The sequence below is a fragment of the Silene latifolia genome, chromosome 11 (genome assembly GCF_048544455.1).
Source record: "Silene latifolia isolate original U9 population chromosome 11, ASM4854445v1, whole genome shotgun sequence".
NCBI classification, from domain to species: domain Eukaryota; kingdom Viridiplantae; phylum Streptophyta; class Magnoliopsida; order Caryophyllales; family Caryophyllaceae; genus Silene; species Silene latifolia.
The window spans coordinates 196,988,556-197,002,414 of NC_133536.1; the positions used below are offsets into that span (position 1 = coordinate 196,988,556).

General features: G+C 39.1%; 1 pseudogene; it reads left to right on the top strand.

Annotated features, from left to right (window-relative positions):
• The first annotated feature begins 5,098 nt into the window (after positions 1 to 5,098).
• On the top strand, positions 5,099 to 6,821 carry LOC141614598 (serine/threonine-protein kinase VIK-like; annotated as a pseudogene).
• The last annotated feature ends 7,038 nt before the right edge of the window (positions 6,822 to 13,859 follow it).

Consider the following 13,859-nt stretch of genomic DNA (forward strand, 5'->3'; position numbering starts at 1 on the left):
TACATATTGTTTAAAGAGTGAATCATACTGATTAATTTCTCCTTCTTATGGATAGATTGTTGTGCGGGTTGTAACGGATGGTGAATAGAGTAACATATTAATACAAAAGGTATGGCTATATTTTAGGACTATAAGGAATTTATTCGAGGTATGGCTATATTTTAGGATTATAAGCAATTTATTCGAGGAACACAACTGAAGGAGTGATGGTATACGTATTTCTGAGTATTTGAAAAGATATCGCTTTTAAGCGTTATAATTAGAAATTTTTATTTTTTTATGAACTTTTTCAACCTATATTAAAAAATCACTTATGCAACTTAGGCCCCGTTCTTTCTGACTTTTTAGAGTGAATCAATTGAGCTGAATCGAATCGTATGGAGCCGAGTTAATCGAATCAATGGAGCTGAGCCGAATCAATCAATAAGTTTAATCGAACTAAGTTGATTAGAGCTGAATTGAACTGAATTAATAATAAAAAAATATAAAAAAAAATTAATAATAATAATAATAATAGTTATTATTATTATTATTATTATTAGAATAACAAGAAGAACATTAATAATAATAATAATAATAATAATAATAATAATAATAATTATACTAATTTGAATGATTATCTAGGTAGCCACCATGAATCACGGTTCACCATTAATCTAATTAAGTGAAATAATGGAGCACCAATTTGCTAGATTGATGTTCAAAGTCTAGTCGTTTATCATCCTAATTTGACTGATTAGGTAGTCATCACGAAGCACCAACAATCCTAATTTAATTAATTAGATAAATAGAAATTGGCATACCCGAATTTCATCTTTAACAAATAAATAAAATTTGGTTGATCAATTAAAACTCAACAAATAATTTTTAATATTTGATAACAAATAATTAATTTATTATTTGATAAACTAGAATCCATCTTATAGGTTTTAAGTCATTTGAGCAATTAAATTAAGTTTTAGGGAAAAATATTTATTTGAGATGTTCACTTAGTTCAGTTTTAGGTGAAAATGGTCCAAAATAGTATGAAAAAGTGTATATGAAAGAGTAAAGTTCGTATATTAAAAAATAATTAGGTATTAATAATAGTAATATTAAAATTAATAATGTTATGAATAATATTATTATTAATTAATATTCATAATAATAATAATAATAATAATAATAATAATAATAATAATAATAATAATAATAATAATAATAATAATAATAATAATAATAATAATAATAATAATAATAATAATAATCCGGCTCATTGAGGCTCGGGGTGCTGAGGTGGGACTTTCCATGTTACTGGGTGATTTCCAGAATGCTTTCAACCTTGTTGATCGTACGACCATGCTTCAGGAAGTCCGCCGACGTTGCCCGGTTCTCTCCCGTTGGGTGGAGTTTTGTTATTCCAGCCCTGCCCGTCTTTTTTATGGGGAGCATTGCTTGTGGTCTTGTCAGGGAGTCCAGCAGGGTGATCCTTTGTGTCTGTTGCTTTTCACTTTGGTTTTGCATCCCTTAGTATGCAAAATCCGAGACACTTTTGACCTCACTATGCAGGCATGGTACTTGCATGATGGCACCATTGTGAGGGATACTTTGGAGGTGGGGAAGGTCTTGGATTTGATTATGGCGGATGGCCCCCGTTTTGGACTACACCTTAATGTCTCCAAGACGGAGGTCTTTTGGCCTGTTGAGGATCCTCGAGTCGGTTTGCTCGGGGTTCCCCCCTATTGCTCGGCCCGTGAGTGGTGTTACGATTTTGGGTGGACTCACAAGATTGCCCCGGTTTTGGTTTTGCGGTGAGATTGTGGCTAGGAGAGTAACTAAGACCATTGAGCTAATGGACTTGGTTGCGAGGATTGAGGACCCGCAATGTGAGTTGCTTCTACTTCGAGCTTGTACTGGTATTTCTAAGCTCTATTTCTCCCTTCGTACTTGCTCCCCTAGTGTTTTTGGGTCCGTTCATCTTCCTTTTGATGCTGCTCTTCGTTCCAGCTTGGAACGTATCGTCACCGCGTCTGGCCCAGGTTTTGGAGATTGGCAGTGGCGCCTTGCTACTTTCCCTTTTCATCTTGGTGGTCTAGGTGTCTATGCGGCGGGGGATGTTTTACATTATGCTTTTATTGCGTCCCGTTTGCGATCTGGCGATTTGTAGGCTAAGATCCTCGGACCCTCCGGTATTGTAGCTGCCGGCCTGCTTTTGATGATGCCGCGAGGTTTTACTGCGACTACGAAGCTCGGTATCTTAGGTAACCCTAGTGAAATTGCTGCCCCCAAACTTATGAAGAAATTGGCGGACATTTATTTTGCGACGTTCTTTCTTTGCCTCGTGGTCTGTTTTCTCTTTGACACCTCGCCAGCTTGCTTTGTGGCTGTCTCAGCAGAGTTCCCACTCCTCTGATTGGTTGCGTGCGGTTCCTATCTCGGGGTTGGGTCAGACTATGAACGGGAGAACTTACCGTAGTGTGCTTGCGTATCGTCTGGGTGTTCCGTTATTCACGGTCTCTAGGCCCTGTCCAGCTTGCTCTCGGGTTTTTGATGATGATGTTTTTGGGGACCACGCTGTTTCTTGTACTGGTACTGTGGGCGTTAAACATCGGCATAACCTTGTCCGTGACACTCTTTTCGACATCTGCTATAGATCTGGTATTTCTGCGGGAAAAGAGGTTGATATTGGTTTGGTTGGCGGGCATGGATGTTCTCTTCGTCCTGCGGATTTGCTGCTTTATTCTTGGGACAGGAGGCGTGATGTGTGCGTTGACTTGACTGGGTCTTCTCCTTTGACTCAGACTGGGATGACGAATTTTGTGCCTGGCCGGGTTGTTGCTGATGCTGCTCAGCGTAAGTGTGCTAAGTACGGGGATTTGTGCGCGGCTGCGGGTTATGGTTTCCTTCCCTTCTCTTTCTCATCACTTGGGGAGTTGGGTTCGGATGCTGTTGCCTTGCTCAAGCGGATCCAGAAATTCTCGGTATCTCAGGATGCGGGGGCTCGGGTGGCCGCTTACATTTTTACTAGACTTAGCTTTGCTGTTGCTAAGGGTGTGGGAGCCCAGCTTGTTTCTCGGCTCCCCACCAATTTCATGTAAACTTTTGTTTTTCAATTAATGATAGCTGCGCGCATCTTATAATAAAAAAAAAAAAAATAATAATAATAATAATAATAATAATAATAACAGTAATAGTATTAATAGTATTAATTATATTAATATGAATATTATTGATTTTAATAACTATAATATTCATAATAATAACAATAATGAGGATGATTAATTAATAATAAATTAATGATGATGATTATGATGATGATGAATAATAAAAAATAAAATAATAATAATAATATAATATTAATAAAAACTAATAAATTTAACATTTGCAAAATTGAAATTAGCTGAATTTAGTGGAGCTGAACTGAAGTGAGTTGAGCTGAACTGAATGGAGCTGAGTTGAGCTGAATTGAACTGAATAGAGCTGAGCTGAACTGAACTGAATAGAGCTAAGCTGAACTGAACTGAGCTGAACTGAATAGAGCTGAGCTGAAAATAAGCCAGAAAGAACAGAGCCTTAATATGTGAAAAGGTGAGCTCAACTGAATAAAGCGGAACTGAAATGAGCTGTAATTAATCCAGAAATAACAGAGCTTAAACTTCAAATCAGTCCAGTTCCATTCAACTCAATTCAGCTAATTTGAGCTCCATTCAGCCCAAAAGAGCAAAACCTCACTCACGTATATACATCAAACGTACTCTACTAAGAGGCTCGTGCATCGCACGAGCATTAAATCTAATATCTTATAAAAATATATATTTAAAGTTATGGTTCTCACCAATTTACATGAATTATAATTCAGGTGAAATATAATAGTTTTATTAAAAATAATAAAAATAAAAAATTACTCCCTCCCATCCACTTTTTTCTTCCCTTTTGAAGTGGGCACGAGGATTAAGGGTGATAAGTATAATATTGACAAAGATATGAGTGGAGTTTGGTAGTTGGAGAGAGGTATGAATAATTAGGATTAAATATTAATAAATGAGATGTGTGGGGTTTGGTTATTAGAGAGAGGTAGAAATAATTAGAATTAAATATTAATAAAAGGTATCGTGGGGTTTGATAAATGGAGAGAGGTAGGAGTATAATATTAATAAAAACTTTCTCAAAAATGAAAGGGGAAGAAAACCTGAATAATACGTTTTAGGAAATATGGAAGAAAAGAATGGATGAGAGGGAGTATTAATAATCACTACTACAAAACTTGTTATGGACATCAGTTAATGGACATCTGATTATTTAGAAAACTGATGTACAAATTATACACATCAGTTGTTTGCAAAAAACTGATGTATTTATAATTATATGTACATCAGTTGCGTTAGAAAACATATGTCCATTATTTCTGATTTTAATGGACATGGGATATTATTAAAACCCATGTCTATATAATAGTCAAGTACATCATATCTAACATTTAACCGATGTACTCTACATTAGAAATTATAGGCGCACAAAAATAATTGCCTGGATTAAAATCAGCTCCTACCCCTCAATCCCTCACAATTCATATCGTCAATCCCTCAATCCCCCAATTCCAAAACCCACCCCCAAAAACATCGACACTCCAGTCGCCAAAACGCCAACGCCAACGCGTCTCCAGTTCCTCCACCAGCCCCTCCCACGGTATTATTTAGAGTTATTTTATTTGAAATTTAGGGTTGATAATTCAAGTTGTGCAAACTTCTGTCATCTAATTTGAAAATTGGGATCTATTAGGGTTATTGAATTTAGGGTTAGGAACTACGATTCATGTTACCTTTGTCAGAATTTATTAAAGTTTTTGTTGAATTTTATTAATATGGGTGGTGAATTTTCGAAACCCTAACCCCCAAATCAATCATACTTGTTTTGATAAATTATTAGGTGATTTGGGGTCATGAATTATAGTTCTATTTTTACGGAGATCATTGGGCAAATTTATGAGTTAGCTACCGATGGATAATGTTATTGTATATGGATTTGAAACTTTATCGCTCTTCAAAATCTACCTATGGATATGACTATGTACATGGTTTGTGCGTTCGTTTAATCGTTTTAATTTGATCCTGGGTAACTAATGGAGATTTTTGTGTACTATTATCAGTAATTTGTCATTTTACAAACTAGGCAGTTCATATAATTGATTAATTGGGGTTGAAAGATGCTAGATACATTAATATTGTATATCTGGGTTCTAAAAGTGACTAACTTCAATTTTGACTAATGTATATTTTGAGAAAATGTAACTCACAAGGAGTTTGTTTGTTGGCAGGAGATTTTAGTTGGACTTCGTTGAGTTTAGTCTTACAACTTGTGATTGGCCTGGTTGAGTTTTCTTTGAATTTCAAATTATAATGGGTTAGATATGTGTTACCCATAATCTTTCTATGGCTAAGTAGCATTACTCATGATTTAACTATGAATTTTATACATGCTGAAATTTCTCCCAATTAATTCTTTTTTCAGTCAGGATTTTAGGCATGAAGTCAACTTGCTGGTGAAGTTTCGTCACCCTAACTTTGTTCAATTCCTTGGAGCTGTTACTGAGAAGAAGCCTTTGATGTTGATTACTGAGTACTTACGAGGGGTATGCGATTTTGTATTCAGCTGAATTTTAGTGCTCTCTCCCACTGACAAAATAATGTTGTCTTTAAGGTTGGTTTTTATTCTTACTGAGTGTTCTCACTGATATGTTAGGGTGATCTACATCAACACCTGAAAGAAAAGGGAGCTCTTAGTCCGGCCACAGCAATCAATTTTGCGATGGACATTGCAAGGTATCTTGGAGTCCACTTTGGTGAGATTTATGCTTATTGATTTTGCTTTAAATATCATGCTCAAAAATGGGTAAGGTTGCATAAATACACCTCCCTTCCCGACCGTAGGCAGAAACTGTCGAGGCACTTTGGTGTTTGCTGCTGCTGCTGTTAATATTTGTCCTTAATTCTTCAACCTGATGGTTATCATTATTCTTCTATCTGATGCTAAGATTATTTTTTAACCTCAACAAACCTAATCCAATCATGTGCTTATATTTTTTTCTTCTCAGGGGCATGGCTTATCTTCGTAATGAACCGAATGTCATCATCCACCGCGATATAAAGCCAAGGTTAGTGCATTGTTGTTATTTTTATAGGTTTTTTAATATTTTATCAAAGGAAATAAAAAACGTGGGGGTAGAGTTGCTTGCACCAATTCAAATTTACTATGCTACATATAGCTAGTCTGCATGTTTGTAGTCGCTTTCAACTTGAAAGTAAATGTGTCTTACACTCTTACACCAACTTTGTTCATGTTTTGCGGGCAATAATTTGAGGAATGTCCTTTTAGTTAACTCAAGTGCAGACCACTTAAAGGTTGGTGACTTTGGACTTAGCAAGCTTATTCGTGTTCAGCATGCTCATGATGTCTACAAAATGACTGGTGAAACAGGAAGTTGTAAGTGGTCATCTTACTATTGAACTGAATGGGGTTTTATTTTCATCTGTACTCATTATTATTGGATTTGTTACTGTTTGTGAAAGCAGACCGTTATATGGCTCCTGAAGTATTTTAAGCATCGGAAATATGACAAAAAGGTTGATGTTTTCTCTTTCGCCATGATATTATATGAGGTGAGCTCATGCATAATCACGGTTTTGAGTGGTTAGTCTTTCCGTTTTATTTCTCATTGTTTTGATACATTTCAGATGCTTGAGAGAGATCCCCCAATTCTCTCTAGAGAAAAAGGACTATTTTCCCCTACAACATTATCTCGTTACACCTCAATGGCTCCTAAAAATGATTGTATAGTACTATAGCTCGAGTAACTGATGGAGTCTATGAAGGTACTTCAGTTAAACACGCTATTGCTAATTTCTCTCCTTCTCACATGGCTGTTCTTCCAACTTTCATTTTTCTGATCTTCTGAAACTTTTCAGGAATCGCCATAGGAGGAAATGTCTTTCCTGGTTCAACTCTCTTATATCACGTATTAAGGTTCTAACATTATCCCACAAGTACCTTCCTAGTTGCATAATCATTTTTCACTGTTCTATGGGTAGACTTGAAGCTGTTGAAGCTGCGGAAGGGAGTTCTAATTACCTTGATAATTTTGACATATTAAGGCAGTAAGGCTTATGGGAGGGCTATGCCGATTTATTGCTAATGAAGATCTACTATGCAAAATCAGTAGTACTAATTGCCGCCATTTGGCCGAGGACCTTTGTTTTACATCGAGTTATGTTATAACTTGGTTTCTATTTTTGTTGATAGGTTAGTTGTCTTAATATATTTGGATCTTTTTGTAATTGATTTCAGATAATTGATTGATTGTATAAACATATTTGTTGATTGTTGAATCATCTTTTGCATTTGTGATCATCTGTAGTAGTAATGTATTGGGTAATAATATAGTAATATATAATTTTTTTTTTATAAAAATTAATAATTATAAACATCGGATTTTTATAAAAAACCGATGTCTATATTTTACAATGGACATCGAACTATTTAGATATCTGATGCCTATGGCAAGGAATGGACATCAGACTTCCAAAAAGGCTGATGTCTATATGTCATATGGACATCAGATATATAGAAAATCCAATGTGCAAATTTTAATGGACATCGGTTTAAAATCCGATGTGCATTAATCCATAATGGACATGACCAAACTCTACATCGGGTGTGTATCCGATGTCCATATACAAAAAAGTCCGATGTGCATAACAGGTTTTGTAGTAGTGAATATTAATTTTTTTTTTTTGGGTCAGTGGATGCCTAATCCTGCAGGGTATACAACTACCAGTGGTTATTGTTGGATTAGTCTCAACCTGTCGTGTCTTGGGATAAGGTTGTTTGGAATTCTTGGTGCATCCCTAAGCATATTTTCATTATTTGGTTGATTGCTCAGGGAGCCTTGCTGCTTAGAGACAAGCTGGTGTAGTTTGGAGTTACTCCTGATCTTGACTGTTGCATATGTGGTACTGGTTCTGAATCACATAGCCATTTGTTTGTTTAGTGCCAGTATACTCAGAAATTGGTACATTTGTTGAATTGTAAACTGAATATCAGAATGCCTGCTCTTAACTTGTTGTTGTGGTCTTGTGGATTCAGTCTAAACCTTGGCCAAAAGTGAAGAAGAAAGTTGTCATTGCTTGAATTCAGGCCTTATATTATGCTATTTGGCATCAGAGGAACAAAGCTAGGCTTGAAGGGTTGATAGAACAACCGGAGTTATTACTTAAACAGATTGGTAGCATGCTTAAAATCCGTTCTATGTTTTGGTTTAATTGGTACTAAGAAGAGTACTGATGAAGCTTGGATTAAGCCGATTAATTATTGATTGACTAATTTAAGCTTCATGAAATTGTACCCTATATGGTAGTGTGTAAATTGCTTGTTTTGTGCTTAATGGAAACTACTAACCTTTCACAAAAAAAAAGAAATATAATATTTTTTTGGGTTTGTGTTAGCAACAAAAATGTCAACATGTTTCATACTAATGAGGTTATAGTCATGCAGTCATACGTAAATTTAACAATTAATCTCAAAAGCACTCGTGATTTTAACGGGTGCAAAAGCTAGTTATGAGAATCACGGGTGCAAAAGCTAGTTATGAGTTCATATCTCAATTTCTCATTAGATGTTCTTGCAAAGGTTTTTCTAATTAACATTTTAACATGTGTCATTTGGGAACACGTTAGAAATATCAATTTGTAATTAGGGGTGGGCAACTTTAGAGCCACACCATAAAAATGGACCGAACGGAACCACCCCATTTGGTCTGGACCGAATCAGACCGACTTGTTTTAGGTCTGATCCTCGATCCGCATTTTTAAGGTTTCGATTTTCGGTTTGGTGCCGACTTAAACCCGTAAATTTTGGTACGGCTCCCGACCGAATATTTCAGGTTTAATCTGGTCCAAAATAGAAAGTTGTAGGTCGATCTTTGATCCATGAAAAATTTATTTCGGTGTTCTATAATTCTATCCCGTTCGGTCTTATTATGATGCTTTAGCCCTTTTGTAATGTAGTTTTTAAACGGTTTTTCAAGCGGTACTAAACCCTAGCCCGACATATTTGTTGAGGTTGGACTTGGCCCATGCAATAACAATGTACAGAGTACAATCTATTTCTATTTTCTAATCTAAAATCCATATGAAACCTAACTTTTGTCTCTCTATATATCTGTAACACCCAGGATTTTAGGAACGTTGTTGACTGATCTTGTTGACCAAACACCTTAGGGATGAATGGGTGAGGGATCAGACTTGTAATAGGAGATGTATAGGTTAGTTACTCGACCTAGCTGAGGCCACTCGGCCGAGTATCACCAATACTCGACCGAGTGGAGTCTACTCGGCCGAGTATTCCTATACTCGACCGAGTATGGCTGCTGTCGACGCGTTATTATAAATGCAAGTTCGCGAGATTCATTTCTATTTTCTCATTTCCTCGACAGTTTCTCTTTCTCTAACCCTAGACCATCTCCCTCCTCTATCACTCCATAGTTTCATACCTTAAAGTAATTAGCCTAACCCCTACCATGGGAATGTCGGGATTCGCGGAGCAAGGATGACGTGGGTGGTGGTTGTCTACGTTGTCATCGGTGCGCAAGGTTAGGTAAGTTTCTGCTTTGTATTCTTCTGAATGATTCTTTGAGTATAGTCGTGTAATAGGATATGGTTATCGTTGTTAGGGTGCTTATTGGAGTCGTGCGTGGCTGTAAATGGAAGTCTTTCATGCTTTGCGATGAGGTAGGGTTTCCTACTCAGTCTACTGTTAATTGATTTGAGATTTATGATTGTATTGTAATTTGTGGTTATCCGCTGATCATCGGAGTATAGTGGTTGTGGTAAGGATGGCGTTGTCATGTGACAGCTGTGATGCTGTGATCGGGAATGTGGTGGAGTCACTTGCGGGAGTGGCTTCACACCCTAGTTCGCCCTCCGTGGAACCCGCCACGGGAGGGGATGTGCACATTAAGGGGCAGGGATTGTTTGTCGCTCGTTGATGAGCTGGACTAGGTGGGAATGGACTGCGGTCACCCACTGGCGGCGAGGATTACCTGTTGCGATGGGTAATCTGGCAGGGCTACACACTTCGTGTGTAGTCGGTGTTTGTGTGAGGTGGTGAGATCGGTACAGTGGATGATCAGCTATTTATTTATATTGTCTTATTTCTTATTTGGTTAGTCAGTACTGACCCCGTGTTGTTTTGTGGTATCTGCGGTGATCCATTCGGGGATGGTGAGCAGTTGGCTTAGCAGGTATTGTTGATTACTGCCGCTGGGATTGGAGGGATCGAGTCATCACACTTCTGGTCTAGAGATGTAGAAACACAAGTATTGTATTGTACCTCAATTTAGAGACCCTGAATAGAATGGTATTGTGACAAATATTCTATTAATGTAATATTGTTCTTGTATTGTCTAATTTGATCTACTTCCTCGGGAAACCGAGATGGTGACACCGTCATACACTGGAATGGTCCTTGGTAAGGCGTTCTGGTGTGCGGGGGTGTTACAAAGTGGTATCAGAGCCGACGATTTTGGAACCTGAACTAACAAAATTAATGAACATAGGGTGTCAATTAAAATGAACCTGGTGTATGTACGTTGGGAGCCCCAGCCGATGCTAGATTTTGAGTGAGTAGGCGCCCTCATTTCAAAATCATGGCCCCATCGGACTTAAGCCAGACACGGGAAAAGGGTAGCTAGTGTAGGTCGTTGATTGCTTGGTGGTGTATGTTGTGTACATCTATTATGTGTGTATCTATTATTAGAGTGGTATGTGTTAGATATATGTGTGGAAAAGTGGAAGTGAATATGGAACTAATGCAATGTGTGATCAGTGACAAATTAATCATATGGCTTTACGATGAATGTCTTGTGTACTGAATTGCTACGTTGCAAATGTGGTTTTGGTGTGTTTCTGGTGTCGAGCGGAATTAAAGATGATGTGACATAAGAATGTAACCTTGCGAGTACTGTAGTTAGTTGCGAGTATGCTATAAGGATAGAATCAGATAATTTGTGGTAAAGGGAGGAATAAAGGTAGGAATGATGATTGTTCCGATGATGGATGTTATGTGATGTGTGTTAATGTGGTAGAAATCAGCGTTAATAGTGACGAGCCGGATGTCCGGGACTCCGAACGATATTGTTTAATCTTGCAGGAATAATGAAAAGTTGCTACTCCCTATTCGTTTTCAGAAAACCCGACCGAGTAGACCATACTCGGCCGAGTACCAAGTTCCAACACTGAGTGTCCGTAATGTGGAAGTAATAATCGCTTCTGTTCTTCAAAACTCGATCGAGTAATAAAGTTACTCGACCGAGCAGTGTTCACTCGGCCGAGTATCCTAAACACTCGACCGAGTAGTGAACACTCGGCCGAGTATTCTTAACACTCGACCGAGTATTGCTGTAGCAGGCTATTTACGGGTTATACAAAAACCCTAATTTCGTGCCTTTCTTTCTTATTTCCGCCTCCCATCTTCATCTTTCCTTCTCTCTAAAACTCCATACTCTTCCTTTCTCAAGCTTTTGGGTAACATCTTGGTGTCACACTTGTTCTTATTTGCCCTAAATCAGTTTAAGGTAAGATTTAAACTCAATCCCTTATTTGTTTTCAAAGACACTGTGTATTAGCATGCTATATTTCGATTTCTTGTTCAAAACGACCGAAATTTAGTCTTAAACTTATTGATTTTCGAATTCGACCACATATAGAACTTGTGTATATTTTGGTTGATTAATTTCATGGGGAAAAATTCAATTTCTGAATTCTAGGGTTAGCAAAAACGAAATTCTTCTTATTGTTGATGAGTATTTTCTGATTTGAAGCAATTTGGAAACTTGGAACTATGTGAATTGTAAAATAGATGGTGATTTCTGATAGTTTATCTTACAAAGCTTATTCCAAAATCGATATACAAGTAAAACAGTCCGTCCTTTGTGTTAAGAACTTTCAAGTGTCAATCCTTTGTTAAAAATGATTTTCTTGCAGTATGGTGAAAACTAGAGGTTTACCCAACAAGAGACCTCGCGCGAATGTCCAACTCGAGGCTGGGCAATGTAGCAGTGGACCGGTTGTACCGCCGGTGGAGGCACATCCATCGGTAATTTTTGCTAACTTCGATCATCGTAAGGCTTTTATGGCTCTTATGCGTCGTCCTTTTCGCCCCACCCGTTGTGTCAACCCTAGTATCCTTGAGACTTTGGGGATTAAGGAGGACATAGTTCACATTTTCAAGATTTTGGGCATGGAGGGGTTGTATCACCTGAGAAAGAAATCCTACCCCCACTTGACCCTAGAGTTTTTGAGTTCTTTTGTGTATGATAAGAAGGGAAAGACCGTCTCTTTTCGTCTCATGAATGAGGATCATGAGCTTACCCTGGATGAGTTGGCTGACCATTTAGGTTTAGAGGCCGAGGAGGATGACTACCTTAGTGACGTGGCCAAGAACAGTGGCGCACCTCAGTACCTTCCTTATTTGACTGGCAGACCCGCCCCTACCGTCAGTGCCATGTTGATTAATGATATCCAGCACGTTTACCTTCGTATGTTTCTAAGGATGTTGACCTGTCTGCTTTACTCGAGAGATGACGTGAGTAAGCTCAATTCTCACGAAGTCATGCTCCTTATGTCTTACCTTAACCTCCACCGCCGGAAACCGTTTTACTACAGTGCTCCTGGTATAGTGTGCTCTAGTCTGGAGCGCATGGCACAGTCTGAGACCCGATTCATTGCCTGCGGGGCCATAGTGACCCGCCTAGCTCAGCGACTGACCGACTTTGAGGCCCCACCTCCTGAGGGGAATGAGTATGTTGAGGTTGTGCCCACCATGGACGCCCAATACTGGCGTCAGAACCGATGGTTGAGGAAGATGGATGATGGGTCGTATGCTTGGAGAGTGAGGGGAACTATGTGGATGGTGCTTCCGGACCCAGCTCATCTCCCTGTTGTTGATCATTTGGCCGAGTGGGAGCCTTGTGGCATCCCTAGACCTGAGCCCCGTCCCCCACTGATCGACCCACGGATCCTCCCGGACTTACCCGAGCCACACCGTACATGAGGGACAAGAAGAGCACCTCCCCCACCTAGGGAGCGTCGTGGAGTTAGGCGATCTAAGGTAGACCCGTTGTGCACGAGCCCTCTTACTCTGCCCCCGACTCCTACCCTTACCATCCTTATCAGTACTCGCCGTACCCTACGGTGCATGACCCTAGGATGCAGCCTCATGAGCTGGCTGAGCGGATCTCTTCTACTTTGGTGCTCCGCAACTTACATGAGATGACCCTTACCCAGGGCATCGGGACTCAGTTAGCACAGCCTGTCTGGTGGAGAGGACCGGGAGTGGATTCAGGAGTGTTCCACAGCTATGGGGTGGACCCGAGTCACTGGAGACCTCCGGAGGAGACTGAGTTTGGCTATCTCGCGGGACCGTGGGGAGCCAACTCCGGCAGTCAGCTAGGAGGGGACTACACAGCAGCAGCAGCAGGTTTTCCAGGAGCAGGGAGTTCAGGTGCAGGTACCTCGGGCGCAGGTGGAGATGATGGCATGGAGGAGGGTCCTCGTTATTGATCTTATGTGTCATGATTAGTTAGTTTGATTTCTTGGATGTTAGACTTATTTAGTGGTGATGGATTTGTTTTGTTGTGTTGGACTTATTGCTTCTTCTCTGGATGTTGCTTTCGGAATTTGATATCTCTCGTTGGATGATTGTATTTGGCCATAAGGTCGTTAGTTACTTAATTATCGTAGGGGGGATGTGTTGAATGTCGACTATGGTAGGAATTTGTTGTGCTTGATTTTGCTGCGAAGAATTTTTATGCAGGTTGATTGTGAATA